At 32.3% G+C, this 21,069-nt stretch overlaps 1 protein-coding gene across 1 annotated transcript in view; it reads right to left on the bottom strand.

The window, feature by feature from the left end:
* Positions 1-625: 625 nt before the first annotated feature.
* LOC127721444 (aminopeptidase N-like) overlaps positions 626-21,069 on the bottom strand; it is an 80,192-nt gene continuing 59,748 nt past the window's right edge. Inside the window, exon 8 of the transcript XR_007991256.1 lies at positions 626-642. The gene's annotated coding sequence lies outside the window, so the exon portion shown is untranslated. The remainder of the gene's footprint in view (positions 643-21,069) is intronic.

The raw sequence follows: 21,069 nt of genomic DNA, 5'->3' as shown, positions 1-21,069 counted from the left end.
ATTTATTTCTCGCCAGTGATTCTTAAGACATTTAATTTGATAAGCAATAAACCCAAAACGAAAACAGCTTTAGAACGCATGGACCTCAACTAAGAACTAAGCTATTGTTGTACCCTGCATTTAAGTAATATACTATCTCAAGGATCAATATGATAAAATAGTAACCCGGGGTGAAATATTCCAACCAATTCTGCAAGTTGAATTGTTATCTTGACAGGCTACGTGGTACCTTGTAAATAAACACTAGGATAGGTGATCAGTGACACAAAAAAAATCTTACGACTTACGTTGATTGTAAGTCATGAACAATTCACTATACCTACGATCAACTTCAATCGTAAGATTTTTTGGTGAAACTGATCACAGAATGGGAAATAATGTTGAAATAGTGACAATCCAGTATAACATTTGGGCTTCACATGGGGCCTGGGCTCAGGGAATTTGAGCCCATACCCCCTGTGAAGTTTCCAAATAACATATATATCATGTGTTACTACTAGCAACCGGTACTAAAAAAAATACTGCACATTTATTTATGCACGTGTTCTGTTTCTCTTGCTTTAACGTCTTACCGACTGTAGATCATTTTCAGTATTAAACTTTTCTGTAACATCTGCTATGAGGAAGTTAATTGATACGAAACTGAAAGGAAATAATTGACATTTTGAATTTGACAAAATTACTTCTCTGAACTGCAAACTATTTAGCGTTTTTGGAAATCCAGAAGCACTGTTAAGATTTTAAGATGTACTGTAAGCGCAAACGCAAAACACTCTGACCAAGTCTACATGTTTTATAACCTGCAGACGACACATGTATCTATATTTAGAAAAAAAGGTAAAATAGCAAAAATACCGAACTCAAAGGTAAAATCAAAACGGAAAGTCCTTTATCAAATAGCAAAATCAAAAACTCAAACACATGAAACGACTGGAAAACAACTGTCATATACCTATCTTGGTACAGGCATTTCCCTATGTAAAAAAATAGTGGATTGAAAAGTGAAAAATTCCTAGCACCGTGGACATTGGGAATACACGTATCACATGATTATCGATAATCGTTTATCTTCACTCTACAAAATTCTCTGATTTGCACCCAGCATTAATGAAACAAACATCTGTAGATGTAATGTAATGATTTTAGACGTTGTCAACAATGTTTAGTACAATGTAGTAGATGACAAAAAAAAAACATTATGCTGACTCGGAATCGACTATTTTTTACTCTAAGGCTTAAATGTCTCGTTTTGCGCGGTAAAGCAGTATTTTAATAGTTCAATATAACCTCTCTCCTGCTGACAATGTTCAGTGGAATTACTGCATAACCGAAACAATTTCAAATCTTACATTGTATTTCCTTTCTCTCGATTTGTTGCCAGAGGCTTTATTTTCAGTTCACAAAATTTCTGTATGTTTTTTAATCTATATTTTTGCATTTAAGATTATGATCAACAGAGGGAGGAAGATGATTCACATGGGCAATAAAAACCATAAGTCAAATTAAAAAGGACATGACCATGGAAAAAACAAAAGGGAAAGATAAACAAAAAACCCGCAAACTATTACATAATTATATTTTCTGACCAACACGAACTCTCCACAAACCGGGATTGAACTCCTGAAGGGTGAGCAGTTTCAAATAGTGACAAACGTCGTATTATCCAATGCAAATAAAAATACGGTGATGTTTCAATCGGGGAGAAAAATGACGGGATTGTGTTTGTCGTTACGAAATTGGCGCCACTAATCTGCTACCCAGCAACCCCGTAATGGTCAACCAAAAATAATGACCTCCGTAAAACTTTTGAAGGACTAAATTCATTTCTAATATTAAAAGTACACGCTACAAAAAATAAGGTAAGGTCATATTGGATTACGAGACAAAATCTATATGAAATCTGAAGTAGTGTACGGACATGTGTTTCTCCATTTACAGACAAATTAATCTTGTTGAAAGACAACCAGAACACTATGAAAACAAAAGTTGTGTCTGAAGCTCGAAATCGATGTTCATTTGTTTTTTGAAGCACTGCTTACAAACAATGTTTTTAATGCTGAATGAGAAATATGATGGCCATAATTTCAGTATTAACAAATTAAAGGTCAAAGTGCCAATGTTAATTGATTGATTTGTGGTGTTTAACGCCACTTTCATCTTTATTGGCTTTATCATGGAGGCAAGTATTTATTGGTGGAGGAAGTCGGAATGTCCGCAAAAAACCCTCGACCTTCGGCAGAAAACTGGTAATCCTGGTCAGTTCAATGTATAAATAGGAGTCAAATGAACTGCCACGTGCAGGGTTTGAACTCATAACCTCAGTTCGGACAGACGACAAGTAATACGGTTAATGAATTATACAAACTTTTCAGTCAATGGAGACCCTTAAAGTGGCAAGAGAAATTTCTCAGCAGCTAAAACAATATCGATAATAAATTTGATTTCTCATTTATTATCGATATTTAAAAATTCTTTCTATCTGTTGAAAATGAGGCTTTGTTTACAGATTATACTTTTTTTGTTTCAAAGGACAAATATCTGATATTGTATGGTATTCTACATAGAAAAGTGAAGTTGGGATGTTTAGCACATACCTATGACATACTAATCAGCCGAAGGACATTATAAAGAAAACTGAGAAAATAAAGCTGTGCGGTAGAAAATTAAGAAATAACCTTAAGAACAAACCTGTTAATGTAGCCGAATTGATATAGAATTCCAAATTAAGTGCCCGTATTTGCCCTGTGCTTGAAACGTACAGGTTTACATTATCACGCAGAGGTTTGTGTTATTTTTCAAAGATTTCCCTTAGAACGCACACAATAGGACGACATATAAAACAAGTTTGTATGGCGCTAACATGCCTTCGTACAATCATTTTCATCTGCACGTCAGTAATAAAACAATTTAATTCATTTGAAGATTTACAGCAACAGCGAACTGAATTATTATCATAAAATGTTTCTGTACATGTTAAATGTTAAATCGTATTTAACAATACCTGAGATCAAGACTTCCCAAATTAAGTCAAGTATTTAACTCATGAATATGACCTCACAAAGGCCAAACACTAGATGACTGAATACTTTTACTTACCGGGTTATTATATCATCCCAATTTGCTCTTAAAAAATCCCACACTAGAGTTCTACCAATTGGATTTCTTGAGATAAGACGCAATATATTTTCACCATTCTGCTTACGAATATCGTCCGTTAAGATATATTGTAGGAACCTAGAATAAAGAGGGCACAAATCTTTGTAATGTGCATGTTCGTTGTTTAAATATTGACCATTTCCGTTCATGTTCATATCATCCAAAACCAAGTCAAAACACTGTAATCTCATACAAGGCATATCCTCCGAGTGGATCAAAGTTACTTACTCTTATGCAGCATCGGAGTATTTTGCTGGGTGTGTGTTACTTAATCCGGGCTTACTTGTCTTTTTGTCGTCAATTTTTTAACTACCTTGGTATTGTCAGTTTCTTGTCGATCTCATATGATTTATTCATTACACATTCGGTATCTCCTCCCTTGTCCTACTATGGTATATATAAATATCTTTTTATAACTAAAATATGAATTAGGAACTTGATACCAAAAATATATGAATTTTTCAAATAAACAGACTATTTGTTGTTTAACATGTTTCAAAGAGGGACAAAAGATACCAGAGGGACAGTCAAACTCATAGATCGAAAACAAACAGACAACGCCATGGCCAAAAATAAAAAGACATACAGACAAATAATAGTACACATGACACAACATAGGAAACTAAAGACTAAGCAACACGAACCCCACCAAAAACTGGGGTGATCTCAGGTGCTCCGGAACGGTAAACAGATCCTGCTCCACATGTGGCACCCGTCGTGTTGCTTATGTTATTACAAATCTGGTAAATAGTCTAATTCGGTAGGTCACATTCGTGAAAAGGGAAGGATATTATAGTTACGACATAAGGAACATATTCGATATCATCTGTGAAACGGTTATTCAATAACGAGAGTCTGAAAAATCTTGAAATTCCTTGAATTTTTTAAGGATGAAGAACCAAAACTCTGTAAAAAGTTAACTAGATTTAAATACAACCTTGAACTGTAACTGAATAAATAGAGAAACTTCTATTAATTACCAACATAGGCAGTATTTCTGATGAAATAAAATAAATTAACTGAAATAAAATGATACCTTGGCATGTCATATGTTATATATTTTTTCGAAACTTTTCATTATCAGAATTAGCACTGAAAACTAATCCATAGTCTGACTTATATTTAATTATAACAGAAATACAAAGCACAGTTTTTAATTTACTTCTTTCCATGAAGTCTTGTTTTCTTTGTTTTTGTTTCATTGCAAAAACATTTGTAAGCATCAATTTGAATGACATACACTATTCATGATATTGTGTTCATATAAGCAGATTTAATAAAATAAAATTTTGACATTTTAAGTTTAATTTTCTTCTTTTTCAGCTTGCTGTGTAAAATTATTCAATCCACTACATAAGAGTCCAGTGTATAAGTAATCCCATCCACTAGACATACATGACATACTCTTTCAATTCTTAGAGAAAATATTTTTGCAATTTGTTTTTCAAAGATCTTTCTCTGTATATTGTGATTGGATGGATCGATGATAATGACTGGACAAAACTAGTGTTCATTTCGACAACAAAATACTCATCTTTTTCTACATTTGTTGGCAGCTTTCACTGAACATTTTTGTCGTTGCATTAACACATGTTTGTGCTTGTGCATCTGAGATAGTACTCCTTTTTGTTTATAGTAAAACCATTCAGTTGAAATTTCCTATTTCGTTTTGTAGAAAACACACATTCCATTTCACATTAAACCCCAAAAAAAAAAAATATCACACAATGTAGAAAAATATCTGTGTTTCTTCTTTGGCATTAACCTCTTAATGATCATAAAAATCAATTTGTCTGACGTATAAATACATAAAGTTCTCAAAAATGGTTTAAACGAAGAAATTACAGCAATAAAAAAACTTCTTTTATTAACATTTAAGAAACTTTCATTTAAAGACAGATTTTCAATATAATGGATTTTTATGCGACTGTCATACAAGTAAGAGGTTAAATCCACCATTTCTACATAAGGAAATGCCTGTACCAAGTCAGGAATATTACAGTTGTTTTTCATTCGTTTGATGTTTTTGAGCTTTTAATTTTGACATTTGATAAGGGACTTTCCGTTTAGAGTTTTCCTTGGAGTTCGGTATTTTTGTTATTTTACTTTTCACAATGTCAATATTTGTATTTTTATTTTAGCGTGCCTAATGAAGGTAAATCTAGAACAGCACTTCGGACGCATGGAATTTGTAAAGTGTTGTTTGAATTTTTTTCATTTTGTCACAATTTATTGGTCTCAAAGTAAAACAACGTATATTGAGGAGAGTAATGCGGCTTAATTCTGACCAATCGTTGAACAATTGAAGTAAAAACGGAAGACAATTTCAACAGGTGCATCGAAACCTTTATAAAGTGCTCACTGTAAAAAAGGTATGTTTACGGGACGGGACATGTGTGATGTGTGAGGTAATAACATTAATGGTACAACTTTTACTGCAACAGATGCGCATTTTGACAACTAATGTCTCTTCAGTGATCCTCGATTCAATATATTTGAAAATCCAAAACTCATTTAAAAATTAAGAGATGCTATTTGGCACCAAATTAGATAAAACCATACAATTAACACCCTTTATTGATAAGCTTTCAAGGCATCACTGAAGATTGGTACCGTTAATGTTATTATTGTCGATTGCTTGTACATTTTAACAATCAGTCAATAGTTAATTTACTCAAAAAACGTAATTCCTGACGTATTCAGGGTAAACAGTGGAGAGTTGGCTGATGAGGAAAAACGTCATAAAAAAAAGATGGACGTCATTGAACCATTATAATCCTTTTGCAATGATTTCTCGTCACAAATGTTTTTTAAATGCTAAAATCCTGCTTGTATAGATAGACACTCTTATAATTTTAAACCAATTTTTAAAGATCAGAAAATGAACACTATTGAATATAGAATGTATATAAAAGTTATAGTTTTAAATATGTAATTACCATATACTAGTATTTGACGAAGCATGTTACTGCCCTGATTGCCATCAATCTTGTCTTTTTGTTTTGGTCCCTTTTGGAGATAAGTATAATTTTAGGTATTTATATATTTCAGACTTTCAAATGATTGTTTTTGAGCATTCCTGGTCCAACGAATCTATTAATATTTTTATTTTCATTATTATTCAATATGTATATATATAGACAATAACTGTTTAGTGTCTTTAAATATCAGTTGCATTTGTACAAGGCTAAGAAACAGTTGTAATGCGAGCTTCAGTGAGCTATTACTCCTGTTTCTATCCGAGTACAAATAGAGCTGATATTTAAAGACACTAAACAGTTATTGTTTTTATCTTGCAATTATTTTTGTTCATTGTTTTTGCTTTGAAAAAATATTAGTTTTTGTTTATTTTACCTTTGAGGCCCGCGTAGTAACATTAAAAAAATCACACAATCAGTTGATGATCGGTACGCCGAAAAGGATCTCGCATGGCTAACAATAATACATCGCTCAAATTTCATAGTTTTTTATTATAACATAACAACTAATTTCAACAGTGAAAAGGAATAACAAAAAGATTGTCCGATTTAAGACAAAAGTGTATGATTTGTCCTACGCATCAGAATTTCGAACTGACTTTGACATTCACTGATTACTGACGTTGTTGCATGATTGATTCTGTGTGTTACGAATGGTCACATTCAAGTTTTGAACTTGAAGATTGGCGCCGTAGAAAATGGAGTTAATCTTGCTGTTCATGTTAGTCTGTGAGCAGAAAGTGGGTTGCGGATCGGAGACTGGAACATTCACTGACGACACATGTAAATCAGGTAAGGTAGAGATTGTAGAAGTAGGATGAACAGGTGCTCGGTCAGCTACATTTACATTTCCAGATGGATTACTCAAAATATTTGAAACTTTCCTGTGTTTATCTTCGCCCATAGAACTGTAATTATTAACAGATGTCACACTTCAATGGCTAGAAATATGCATGATATTTGTATTTTGTATGTAAATTTTGCGCAACTCCTGCACCAGATATTTTTTGGCACTATGATTTGTTAGTCTTTTGTCTTTGTTCAAATCACCATTTTCAATCATATTGATCATTATATCAGAAAGTTTTTGTTCACCAACTTTCTGTTTGATATACCACTTCTCAGATCTTTTGTCATCTAAGGTATTGTCCTGGGCGCAATATAAAAAAAGGACTATCTGTTGCAATACAGTCTGAAGGTCGCTTTTATACATATAGGTCATAAAAAGCTAAAGGATTTCTGTTCCCTGGATATTCAAACAGTTTTGGTGCTATTTCACGAACATCAGCAATATTATCCCCTGTACGTGTATTAGTGTGTCGTTCATTCAACTGTAAATATCTTGTTCCATCAGATGATCTATGTCCAGTGATATCTCCCCTTGTGAAAAAAAACATTTCTATTTCTTGAAAGATACTTAACATTATATTTATATATATATATATACAATGTATTGAAATTATATAGACATGTTTGTTTTGCAGGTTGGTACTAATAAGCGTATCCTGATTTATGCGGTGAATACAGTCTGACGAGAGTTTTCAGCTACACATGAATGAATATGCAGAGGCAGGAAAATGTGTGTTTGTGGATCTCATTGCATTATTCGATTCAAATAGGTGTTTTGTGTCTGTGTAATAAGCAACGGATCATATTGTGAATGCTCAATTTGAAATTTGAAATAAATGTTTATTTTTGGATGTAATCAGATAATCTATAGCATGCAAAATGATAACCGAAGAAATGTGAAATGTATTTGAAATGAACAGAAGAGTGCATTATGGATTTATATACATGACGGACATGTACATATGACACACTCATAATAACAAGTTGTAATGTATGCAGAATTTGTTTGCAACCCTTTTAATATTGATCTTTACATTAAATATAAAGAGTTGGATAAAAACACATTTTTAGACATTTGTAAAAATGATTTATGGTGTTAAAAATGAAGTAGATCAGTTTTCTTTGTTAAACCTTATTTTTGATTCATTTCCATCACTGAAATTTTATTTTATGGCAAATAAATTACACATTTACATCTTTGAACTTTGTAGGGTACAATGTAGATACATGTATGTGGGCATTTCTTGTTTTCTTTGTTTTTCTTTTTTTTTTAATAGATTCAGATACATTGTACAATGAACGTGTAGTTAATAACTCATAATTTTCTCTTTTTTGGTGAATCCGTAATTTAGATGATTTTGTCAGAGTTATTTCCCTTTTCAGTAAGTGAGACAATTGAAGACATTACAATATTTCCTCCGCTGCCTATGTATAAAGATCGAGTGATCTGAGCGACAAACCGAAAGGGGAATTCCTTTGTTGTAAGATTTATGTGTCAACAGGATTTAAACAATTTCAAATTATATCAGAAATTAAACCTCGAATAATTTCATAGAGGTGCCAAATATTATGTACAAATTGTAATATGAAGCCAAATAGTGGGGCGTTTTCCAATTTCCTTCCAAATACTCCTATTTATGTTTTTGTTTAAAAGAAAAATGTCTGCTTGTTCCGAGTGTACACCGACTGCATGGAAAGACAACTCTTACTCGGAAGAATGCCCGCAAGTCAGGAATTGATCCTTTTTTGCCTAAAAGAAGTAGTTAAATGGTTCAGCGATTACTGTTAAAAATATTGCCAGTGAAATATCAGCAATTTATAAACACACATATGTTTTTTGACTGGTTTGTTAAGGCTTACCGGAGTTGTTAATGCTCAATGACTCCTCGTAAGCCAAAATTAATTGAGTTGTTAAGCCATATTATATTCAATAATGCTTGAGGGTTGGAGTTGTCAAGAAGATTTTTCTCAAATAAAAGATTTATCTTATCATCAGTCAATGGATCAGCATGCTTTGGTTTGTTTCCCTTTCCTTCTTTTTTAAAGCTTTTTGTTTGGCATTTAAAGAGTTCCTGGTTAGATTGAATGTTGTATCATTATTGTCCTCTGTTATATTTGTATGTCCATATTTGTGATATTTCAAAGTTCTATCAATGCTTCCAACCACTCCCCTCAGTGAGGATGGCTCATATTCATTACCATCCTTTTTCCTGATCATTAACAAGAAATTTGCCAGTACAAAATCTAATTCTGAGGTTGGAAGTTGGTGAATTTGTCTGTTTTCATTAATTAATTGTAAGAATCCTGAAACCAGACCCATGTAACAGGCATTTTTTTTTCACTCTGTTTTTATTTTGTTGGCCATCTATGAAATTCCTGACATCACTTTCATCCATTTCAGGAAAAGACTGATTAAAGTGTATATTACTAGCGTGGGGATTCGATGTTTGGTCACTGATTATCTGAGTTTCCGTATGTTGTAAATTTTGTGTTTCATTGTTTGGTGTCAATTTTACAGCTATATTTTCTGTTGTGGGTGCAGAAATTTCTGTGTTTACTAAGTGCTCTGACAGTTCTGTGTCATTCATACTTTGTAATATATGGAGCAAAGCCTCAGATAACTCATCATCATATATATCACCCTCTATTTGATGCATATCGTCCGAATCGGACCATGGTTCCTCAAGCCGAAAATTTGGAACCTAGTCCATTTTCCAAAGCAAAATTGAAGTAGACGACAATAATGCATTTATGACATATAAAATATAAAATATAAAGAATGGAAGACAAAATCATATTTCCATTTTTATTTCATATTGCTCTAAAGAAATGCTTGAAAACAAACGCAACGTAAATTGATCTATAGTTCACATAAGGTCAAGCAATACGTCATTGGAATGCGACTTTAATACACATGTTGAGGTCACGAAAGTTCATACAACACTCGTCAACAGCAATACACAAAAGTAGTCCGGCAGTGGGCGAAGCTTTAAAGCAATATCTGTATAATATACAAATACAAGCTAGCGATATCTGTTGGGTTGTTGAAGTATGATAAGACACCCGTTGGAGGATAAAATAAGAAATTTGCTGCTGATTTGATATTTTTTCAAAACTCGTCAAAACTGTATGTAAATAATAAAAAAAATGTGTTTCATCCTTTTTTATCAAACATACATGTATCATTATATCAAAATTTCACCTCCACTTTAATTATTTATGAATTTCATTATCTTAAAAGGGCATATGCTAAAAAAAAGCCCATTGGTAATTTTAATAATGAATAATACACTTTATTGTTACGAAATTATTATTCGTCACGAATCAACATACACGTGTTACCAAAGCCCTCATCGTCCAAAAATTTAATATTTCTTTTCCTTTAGTGCCAGTCTTTGTAAGAATCAGGCAATTTGGAAAAAAATCTAAACATGGCCTAAAACACCCACCGACTTAACCATCCTATTTTGAAGTTATCCTCATCCTGAGTTAGAAATGGTAGGTCTTTCGTTTCTGCATGTCTGGTTATTCGAGAAATCTCTAGATAAATTTTGGTTAGAATGATAGCAAATTACAGAGTTAGCTCCCCTTAATTGTTAATTTCTAATGCATTTCACCCAAATTGTATCTTGAATTACCAGAACTGGAAAGGGAAGCGAATGTTATATTCATGCATCATTATACATTTTGAACATAAATTAATGTCAACTTGAGTGGGTTTTTGTTTGTCATGTTTTCACCACTGTCTGATTCTTAGGCAGATTGGCACTTGATTACTTGTACTTTGTAAAGTAGTTTTAGCTCTTATTGTTATGAGTGAATACAGAACTAACAAATTTGACTAAGATTTAGATTATTCGAATAAAAATGCAAAATTTGTTCGTTATTCTAAACATAATAAACCTCCCTAGTAACGAAAAAAAACCTTCAAATATAGTAAGTTTATAATTTTGCTCAATCATCATGATTGATCCTAATTCAGATAGTTGTGTTTTGATTTCAGGCAAATTATATTTCTAGTGTTTTCTATCTTTTAAATCATTGATTTACCAAGATTTAGAAAAAAATGTATGGCGATAAAAAAATATGACTTACCTTCAATTCAAAGAGTTTAAGAAATATTCGTTATTTACAACAACTATAGAATACTATTAAAAGGCAACATATTGATTGATTGATTGTTTGTTGCTTAACGTCCACTGACAAATATTTCATGCATGTTCAGGACCAGAACAAATTAAAAATAAATACAATAGGTATGTACGGTAATAGAGATCAAATGCGTAGCAAGTCGAAAAAATGAAGGTATATTGAATAGGGACAGAAATTAAACCTTGCAACAGGCCACCTACGGACCCATCAAAGAGTTGTTGCAAGGGTTCTGAACGTGCTGAGAGCATGACGCTCTCTCTACACGAGGCATCGGATTAAACGTCTCCATTTTGACCGGACGAGGCTGCGTACTTGATACATCCCGCACAGCCAAACGGACGCCCCACTTAGGCAAGGGTTTTTATGCCGGTCGGAAGAAGATCTGTAGTGACCATATTTCTATTCCCCAGTCATCCTTGGGGACAAAAGAGACAAAATACAGTAGAATCAATCGGCAAATATGTAAATAAACTTTTTAAAGAAATTTATTTGAATCAGATGTATTATACTACGTTTAACTGACTCTGATATCACACATAATGAGAACCCGTCATCCGGTCCCCTAAACGTTTTTATCCATCTTAATTAGCGTTCAATATTTCCAAGTACTCCAGAATTTTGATACTATTTTGTTGTTCTTTCACTTTACTTAGCATATTGCGATTGTGTATCATCTTAAAGCTGATAAAGCAATTAATTCTGTTCTGTTCTAAATGACACATTTCGCCTCATTTTTAACAGAAATTTTATATTGTATATCTTGTATAAAAATCTCTCATTTGATATTCAAAGCATTATTTTCCCAATCATAGTGTTTTCTATAGATGGTTGCTGTTTATAATGAACTATTGAAGAAACTACTCATGACATCAAATTCACAGGTTCTTTCATATGTTTCGAATAAATAATGTCTAATAAATGAATATGAGGGTACGTACTATTTCAAAACAACATAATAGATTTTATGTGTTCACCAGTATGCAAAGTCAACAAAAGTTTGCGTGGTTTAGTTTTATATGATGAATGGTCTTTAAAAGATCGGTATTTGATCACAAATCTAACACGTCTGTGTGTGATCTGTGTGTGATCTGCAAGTTTTGCTTTCCGCATTAGTCATGGGTTCACTAAAATGATGACCTGTTAGTTTGAACGCCTATCGTCAGATTTACCTTTACATTACGGTATCAGATAATTAAGTGTTTCTAATGTTCCTTCAAAGTGTATTGACCTATGGTTGTATTATTACATTTCTGTCTAATGTAAGGTGAAGGGTTATTCGCTCAGAAACATGTGTAACCCCAACTTTTTCTTTCATTGCTGGCCTGGCCTAGGTTAGCAACCTTGAATTAAGTGGTTGTCGTAGGTTGCTGTTTGTTATATCTCTTTTATTTTAATTCAGATCGTCAGTTTTGCTCATTTGTAAAGGCCACACTGACCTTTAGCTGTTTACATCCACGACATTCGGACTCTGACAGACAGTGGCCAAACTGGCAATCGTACTAGTCTCCTTATTTTATACTGTATGTAAAATAAAGTAAATAGTTTATTATATTTGGAAATTTAGAAAGTACTCTTTTATCAGAAATCAGTTGAAAATTATTAAGGTGTTTCCTTTCTTAATGGAAAGACCTTACTGTATTTCGTTTGTTTATCATTATTATCATTCTTTTTCTTCCGCCAAATTTCAAAGTGTAAAGTAACAAAAAAGTACGCGACATATTGAAATGATCTTTGGTACCAAGTACCGGGTTTCTAAAATCTTTCTTGTGGTAGGGGCACTAAAGCTTACTTTTTATCTGTTTAGAGTTATCTACCCATTCCCAAAAATATTGTTATTGCTACTCTTCATAAACTATAAGCGTTAGCGACAAAATTGTTTTTAAATGTTCCTTGCAACATGTTGCAACTTTGATAGATTTTAACCGAAGCGATCCATGGACTTTTTATTATGAATTATAGGAGTTATCTCCCCTTGAATATTTAACTTAGCGGTATGCTGAGGTATCTCATAAACCATAAGTCGTAAAGACCTAGGGTCTTTCGATTTTAGATGCTTGGACCATAACTTGAAAATAAATGTCGAGGTCATATTTTAGATTTTGGCATTTCTTTGTTTTCCCTAAAGTTTTCATATGGTTACAGATAGAGGATATTTAAAGGGTGGAAAATGATTGGATCATTAAGGTGCAACTTTGTTACATTTAACCAAAGAGATTTGACCTTTTTGTGAGGGGCATAACCCACCTTAACAGTTTCCAAAAAGACAAATCTAGATTTAACTCGGAAACCAAAGGTCCTAGACTTATGAGGTCTTTTGACATGATATTGGTGACAAATTACCTTGATAAAGCGTACGAGGTCAAGGTCCTGTCCTAGATAATAAACTTTGTGTTTTTTACCCTTTTTGTAGGGTTTTATGTCTTTTTGAAGTTCTTCAAAGCTTTTTTTCAGTCTGTACGAGTTTAGATTTTTCAAAAGGAAATCATTCCAATTGTTCAGGAGATATAAGGGCTGACGTTCAAATTTCTTGTATGAAAAATCTTGAAACTTTCATTCATTTAGAATTTAAGTTTTTCTGAAAATCATTAAAAATAACTTTGCAAAGAAATTTCATATTTTCGAGTAATTAAGATTATGTCTTGAAGATATGTACTTGCTTATATGAATATAGAGAAAATCTGTTAATTTGAGTGTCTGTCCTGCATGGAGATTTTTCAATTGATAAATACATTGTTAATAAGGCAAAAGTTGTGATGCCCTGATACAAATCTGACCATCTCCTGCAGAATCCTGCCAAGGCCTGTGAAGGATTTAAGGCTTATTTCAAGAGATAATTGAAATTCAATTAAATCGACCCTTTTCGGCACCTATCCTTTCCGTTAAAATCTCAAGATGTTTTTGTTTACATTAAATAAAGGCAACAGTAGTATACCGCTGTTCAATAGTCATAATTCAATTAAGCAAAATCAAATCCGGGTAACAAACTAAAACGGAGGAAAACACATCAAATATGAGAGGAAAACAATGGAACAGTAGTATTACTGAACTACAACAAAAGCAAACGCCAACATACATAAACTGATTCCTTAAATTTTGTTTGGATGAAATCAAGGGAGACCCCATTTTCCCTTCTGATTGGACCTATAAGTTTCAATTGCACAATTATTAACAAATGCATTTTCCTTGAGTACCTTGTCTTTTTGAATCCTAATAATTGAAAAATGTATATAAATTGCATAGACACTAAAGCCTGATTCTGATTAAAAAAGTAGACATAAGAATTTATTTGAGTGAAAAAAGCTTATGTAGCGAAAATAGCCTTAAAAGGAGTTGTTATAGACGCTCTCAAATTCCGCACTTAATGATGACACAGCATGATATTTAGTCAGCCTATTCCAAACAAAACTACAATTTCACATAAACTTTTAAATGAATAACTCCAATTATAGTTATTTTTGCACATAAGTAGTTGATCTTTCATAAAATTAATAAATTAAAAGCATACCATACAATCACAAGCCTCACATATTTTTATTCTTACTACCTTCGGTTCAAAAACTTCCCGGTGAAACGTAAACAAATAGGGGATCCATGGTGTAGGGGGTGTAACGCGATTTAAGCTTTATTCATAGATATACGACTTAATTCCTCCTATCAAGGGACAATACCAGTATGTTGGTGCGACAAGTGTATGACTGTATATTTAAAAACATATGGAAGGAAAGACCTTTCAATTGTTCGTAAACAATATATCTTTAATTGTTTTATCTTTTCATTTATACTTTTTCGTTTGCAGATGTTTGAACCAATGACGACCTAGATATTGACAAATCTAAAGCAATAGAACAAATATAGTTATTTAAAATAATATTGACACAAATAGATGTTGCATAATGTCTTAAATATTTGAACATTATATTGAACAGCAGCTTCATGTAGAGATATTTTGCTATCAAATCTAAAGTTTATATTTGTATTTCAAATGATTAGAAAAAGTCTAAAATGTATACTGAACATTGTTCCTGGGTGGTCAAAGTCATTTACATTTTAAATTTCACATTTCCATTTAATACGTGCATCTTAGAAGTTACAACACTACTCCAAAACAAAAATAATGATAGGCAAACTATGGATTTTACATGCACATGTAGATTTCTGTATCGCAGAAAAATCTTGTTTAAAGCTGATGAAGACATGTTGAATGTTACAATTAAAGCTCCCACTACAAGTTGAAAGGGCTTTTAATCAACTCAACAAATTGATACAAAGCATAAACAAAAAACAAAAGCACAAACTCTTAAGACACAAAGTACAGATCAGAAAACACTCTAGCTTATATTTAAAAACAATTAATTAACCAATCGTGTTTCCAAGACTTAAATAACAATCAGTACACAACCGAGGGATTTAGTGTAAAGATTTCATAAACAGTAAAAAAAACATGATCTTGTGCAAAGCTTAAACATAAGTATCGACATAATGTAGGACCTTAAATTTTCAGAGCTGTATGTCAATAGCTTTCGGTTATGTTTTGATTTATTGATAACATAATCAATGATTGTATCGATTAAACAATATTCAAAGATTTTATTTTAGTGTTAAATTGAGAAATTTTTGCAATGCAGAAAAGTGTATTTAAAAGAGGATTTATCACCGGGTGTGTACTTACTCGAGCACCACGACAGGTGCAACATATGGAACAGGTTCTGTTTACCCTTCCAGAATACTTGAGATCTCTACCGGTTTCTTTGGTTGGGTTCGTGTTGCTCAGCCTTTAATTTTCTTTGTTATGTATGATTTACTGTTGTCTTTCTTTTCGTCGATTTTCGTTGTTGGCCATGGCATTGTTAGTTATTTTTCAACTAATGAGTTTACAAATTCTTTTGGTATATTTCGCCTCTTTTAATAAGTTTACTCGAATCATATTTAATGTTTCGGACTCTATAAACAACATCGCCGTAAAAATTGTGATACCTGTTGGTAATAAGTTTTCCCTCGGGTACAGCCAAACTTCCAAATTAAATAATTGTATCCATAAAATGATATAGTAAAGGTTTATAGTAGCTTTTAAGATTGTATATTACTCTCTAGCTGTATTATAGTTATTTTTTTGTCGTTTAATTGCTGCGTGATCGATGTTTTCCTACATCTCTATTATTTGATATAGATAACTGAATAGAAGATGAAATTGATTAGCATACACTGCAAAAAAGTTAATTTAATGAGCAAACAGAGATGAAAATAAATTTCTGTTGTTTATAGTATAATGACATCTTCGGTTTTTATTGCCTGTTTCGAAATTATCTCTAAAACTTTTTGCAGACGCCTCAATTATGATCATAGCCGTAGAAGTACCCCCAAATTATAACAAAGGCCTCGATGTTCTATTTCGTTATCTTTGCAATGCAGTCTGTCAGAAAATGTGATCTTTAAACCAGGTCCTTCATTTGGCTTGCAAATACAGCATCCTACTGGTAAATAACCAGCTTTACACTTGGGGTAACATAATTCGCCGTTTTTTTTCGTCAATACGACATGTTTGCCTTTGTGCAAGGGTTTTACGTACACCTGGACCGCCATTTGGGGTACAAATACAGCATCCACTTGCATGGTATCCTTCTTTAGATTTTGGATAGCAAAGAAGTCCATTCATCTCTTCGTCTGATTCACACCTTTGTCGTTGGAACAGTGTCAACTTAATACCTACATCTGTTTTTCTACATGTGCACTGGCTATTTTTGTAAATAAATCTGCCAATAGTTTGGCTTCACCCGTGATCTCTCGTTTTGTAGGTCTTCCAAACATATACCTGTAAATTAAAACACATTTGAATGATTTTGACGCATATAAAAAAATAATAGTCTCACACACTAGGATATGAATATAATTTGAAGCGGTCATTTTGATATTAACACCATCTGAAAAGTCTGACCAAAAATATATTACAGTCAATTTTCGGATTTATTGACTGCGGTAAATTCAGTACTGTTCAGTAACTTTTCAGACACGCAGACAATTCAGTATGTAGTGGATCTGTTTAGGTAAATAACAACACTGAACAGTCTGAACATACAGTGAACCCAACCTAGTTGACTGCAAGCAAATTGGCTGAACAATACTAAATTTACCGCGATGGATACGTCTGACAAGTGTCTAAAAACTGCAAATGTCTTAATATTGCATTGTGCAGTCTTTTAAGAGATGTACAGATAAAAAAAAGTAAAATTACAAAAATGCCAAGGAAAATTCAAAACGGAAAGTCCGTTATCAAATGGTAAAATTAAAAGCTGAAACGCATCAAACGAATGGAAAACAAATGACTGTGTTTCAGACTTTAGTTTGTTTACTAGTTAAATCATCAGAGACTAAAGTTACTAATATGTATGTTAACCTCTAAAGGTCATTTAATAAAACAACAAATACTATGCGGTATCCATCAATGATATAAAATCAGTACATGCACAGCCAAAATACACAAAAAGCAAAAGAACAGCGCTTGTATTGTTGTTCTTCATCCGAATTTCACAGTTTGGCCTTTATCACGCAGCAAAAAAAACTCTAAACTTACTGCAAGTTTAAGACCCCTAGCACCAGTTTGAGCAGAATTCTTTGAAAAATAATTCGGATAGACTTTTGAAGATGTAACAGCACCAAAACGGACACGGCCAAAAAAAACATATTAGAAAGTAGTAAATATTTAAAACAAAATAGTTCATACGCATTGGTGAAGTTATCAAACCATGTAAAAATATTTTTTGGTAATCTAGATTACAAATAAAAGATGAAACTGGTGATCCTTGTAGAACACCTTTTGACATAAATTTGAATGATACAAAAATATATGAAAAAAACTAAAAAGTAGGGCATACATTGACTGTTTCTCAGATATGAAGAAATAAAAGAAAAACAATGGATATGGGGTATCCATCTATGACATACAATAAGTACATGCACAGCAAAGAAAAACAAAAAAAGCAAAGGAACATTGCTTGTATTGTTTCTTCAACTCAAAGTCATAGTTAGGTCTTCAACACGGAGCCAAAAAAAAAAAAAAAATTCTCCCGCAATGCAAGTTAAAGACGGCCCCTAGCACCGATTTGAGCGGAATTCTTTGCTTATTTGTATCGTTTTGTTGTTCACTAGTTAAACAATGATATACTGAAACAGTCTAGTTTGATTGAAAGAGCTCGTATAAGAATGAAAATAAGTTATTAAGTTAAGTTCTTTCAGTTCACCTTCAGACTTTACGGTAAATTCAGTTATATTCAGACAATCCGATACAGTAAATTAGTATATGTATCTGTTCAGTGTATGTTTAGACTGTTCAATAGCTGGTATATACTTGTACAACGACACCACACTGAATGTTTCATGGAATTTAAGATAATTTTATCAAAAGGAACAACAAAAATCGGGAATATTATTTACGGTCGAAGATACATAACCACATTTGTTCCTGACGAAATTATACATTTTTTCGCGGATACTTTATTTCGTGTTTTGCTGTTTCTAGCCCACTTTTTTCACATTTTCTTGATGTATTTGAATTAGGAAAGATCTAAGTTTTACAAATTCGCGACGATTTATATACGCTTTATTTTTCTACTCGCGAAAGTCGCGAAAGTCGCGAAAATAAATCGCTCGCGATAATTAGTTGGTTTACAGTATATGTTCCAGCAAGAACAGATATCATATCATTGTTTATTGCAAGGTTTCCAGAGTAACCCTTTTTTGAAGAAGCAAATATACGTTAACACATTGTCTGAAAATGAACTAAATATACGGCATTTACAACCGGAAAACATCAGAAATATAACTTATACTCCAGACTTAACATTTTCTGTGTCAGACTATTCAGAGGATGTTAATATTGAAATGACCATTTAAGACTTAAATTTACTATAAGTTGTCTGATCGAAGTATATCCCTATTTGCTTTTGTTCGTAACTATTGAACGACATACAAACAAAATTTCAAAGTCAAAAGAGAGTTTTTCTCTATAAATGGTAGCAAAGCAGAGAATTTGTAATTTGATGCTTTCAATAATTAAGTATACGTAGTTCGGCTTTAAATTAAAAGACTAAAGGCTAGGTGTGGTCAACAGAGGTACAGATACAATCAAACAATATCTAATTAACTAAATCATACATTCACATAAGCTAACAGATGATCAAAAAGTATGAAGTACAATTGTATGATTGGTAAAGTATATGAACAAATATCTTGCTTTTTTTTTTTTTTTGTAAATGTGCGCTACACTTCACAGAATTACTGTAAAGATAAATCGTCAATTTGTATTTAATCATGTGTGGTACGCGTGATTTTAATGTAGAAACTGTAGTCAATCTGCTCGATATGGAACAATTTAATGTACTTTACTACACCATTATATTAATGGCTTACAAAAATCCGATGTGGCTTTTAATTAGCACTACGATAAAACTGACCAGGTAATATGATGTTTGACCCAAACTTATCAAAGGTCTATAAGTTATCACAACGTTAACACAGCTTGTTCCAATGACTTTTAAGCAACATTTGTTCTCCAAGAAAACACTCAAATAAACATAAGCAATTTATCAGTCGTTAAAATTGATACACACAGAATTGCAAAACGTCAGTCAACGGAACACTTTTTTTTGCATTTTTTGTGATATTATATAACTACTAATCAATAATGAGTAACAAAAAAGTGATATGCCAAAATAATAATAATATTAGTCTTTTATATTACTGTGATTAACATATTCAAAAGTTTTTAAAACGTTTTTGCTAGTTTTCTTTTACTGATTTGTATTTTCCTCTCTAAATAAGAATTAAAAACTTTAGCAAAGGTAAACTACTTTTGTCTTCAATCAATGTTTTCATGCACGAAAGTGATGAATAAATGTACATAATATTAGGGACTCTGTGGTCTTTTTTTTAATGAAAAAAATACACAAAAAGCATTTATTATTTGAAATATATATGTGGTAGAAATATACTAGGACATGAGTTGTCATTTTTATGTTTGACCTTTGACCCCAAGCATCTGCCTGATATTCATGAATATATACTTTTTGTCTGCCAACATTCCAATTTACAATAAAAACACACTTAAAACTTAGAAATATAAATACCGCAGCACACATCATATACAAAATGAGCAGAAAGGATGCAAAAACTAACTATTTTTTATAGCGTATGACCATTGTACGTGAAAATCTTATTTCGCACAGAAAAAATACGGGAAACTGTACAAATTATTAAAAAACGAAATTTTCAAATGTTTTGAATTTTTAATTTCCATGTACTTTTCTGACCATATGATTTACACAAATAGCAGTTTCTTGTTTTAGCAGTGTAGCTAGTGTTTAATAAGACTATCATTGTTGGATGCACAAGTCGGTTTGTCTAAGGTCCAGGGTAAGAACTGACCCCCCCTCCTATTTCTACCATTTTTTATTATGATAAAATCAAAGAAAATTAGTTTCGATCCACGTTTCCATGTGAAACTCTTTACATCAACCTTAAAGATTTCCAGAATTTAGACAGTAATAATAAATAAAGCAGACAAAATCATAACTTGAAGCAAAGCTGCGTGTCTTTCTTTTTGACTCTTTTGAATTATAATTTGCAGTAAATATGAAAAACAAATTATGTGTATAATAAATATGATACGTGCCTGGATTTGTGTTTTTAATTTTTATTTCTAATTATTTTTGTGGTTACGTTGCTGTCTTGTTACTTTATACATCTCCTTTCATTCATGAGCCAAGATAAAAAATTTATTGAAAGTTTGTTTCATGTCCAGTGGCAAATATTTCAAACACATTCAGGATGAGAACAAAATATAAATAGATGTAATAGGGATCGACCGCGGAAAAGGAGGGGAATTTTAACAGTCACCAACTAAAAATGTGGGTATAATGGATAGGGCATGAATTTTCTCCCT

Source organism: Mytilus californianus, unplaced genomic scaffold (assembly GCF_021869535.1).
Source record: "Mytilus californianus isolate M0D057914Y unplaced genomic scaffold, xbMytCali1.0.p SCAF_12, whole genome shotgun sequence".
In the NCBI taxonomy this organism is placed as follows: Eukaryota; Metazoa; Mollusca; class Bivalvia; order Mytilida; family Mytilidae; genus Mytilus; species Mytilus californianus.
This window is presented reverse-complemented; position numbering and strand designations above follow the sequence as displayed.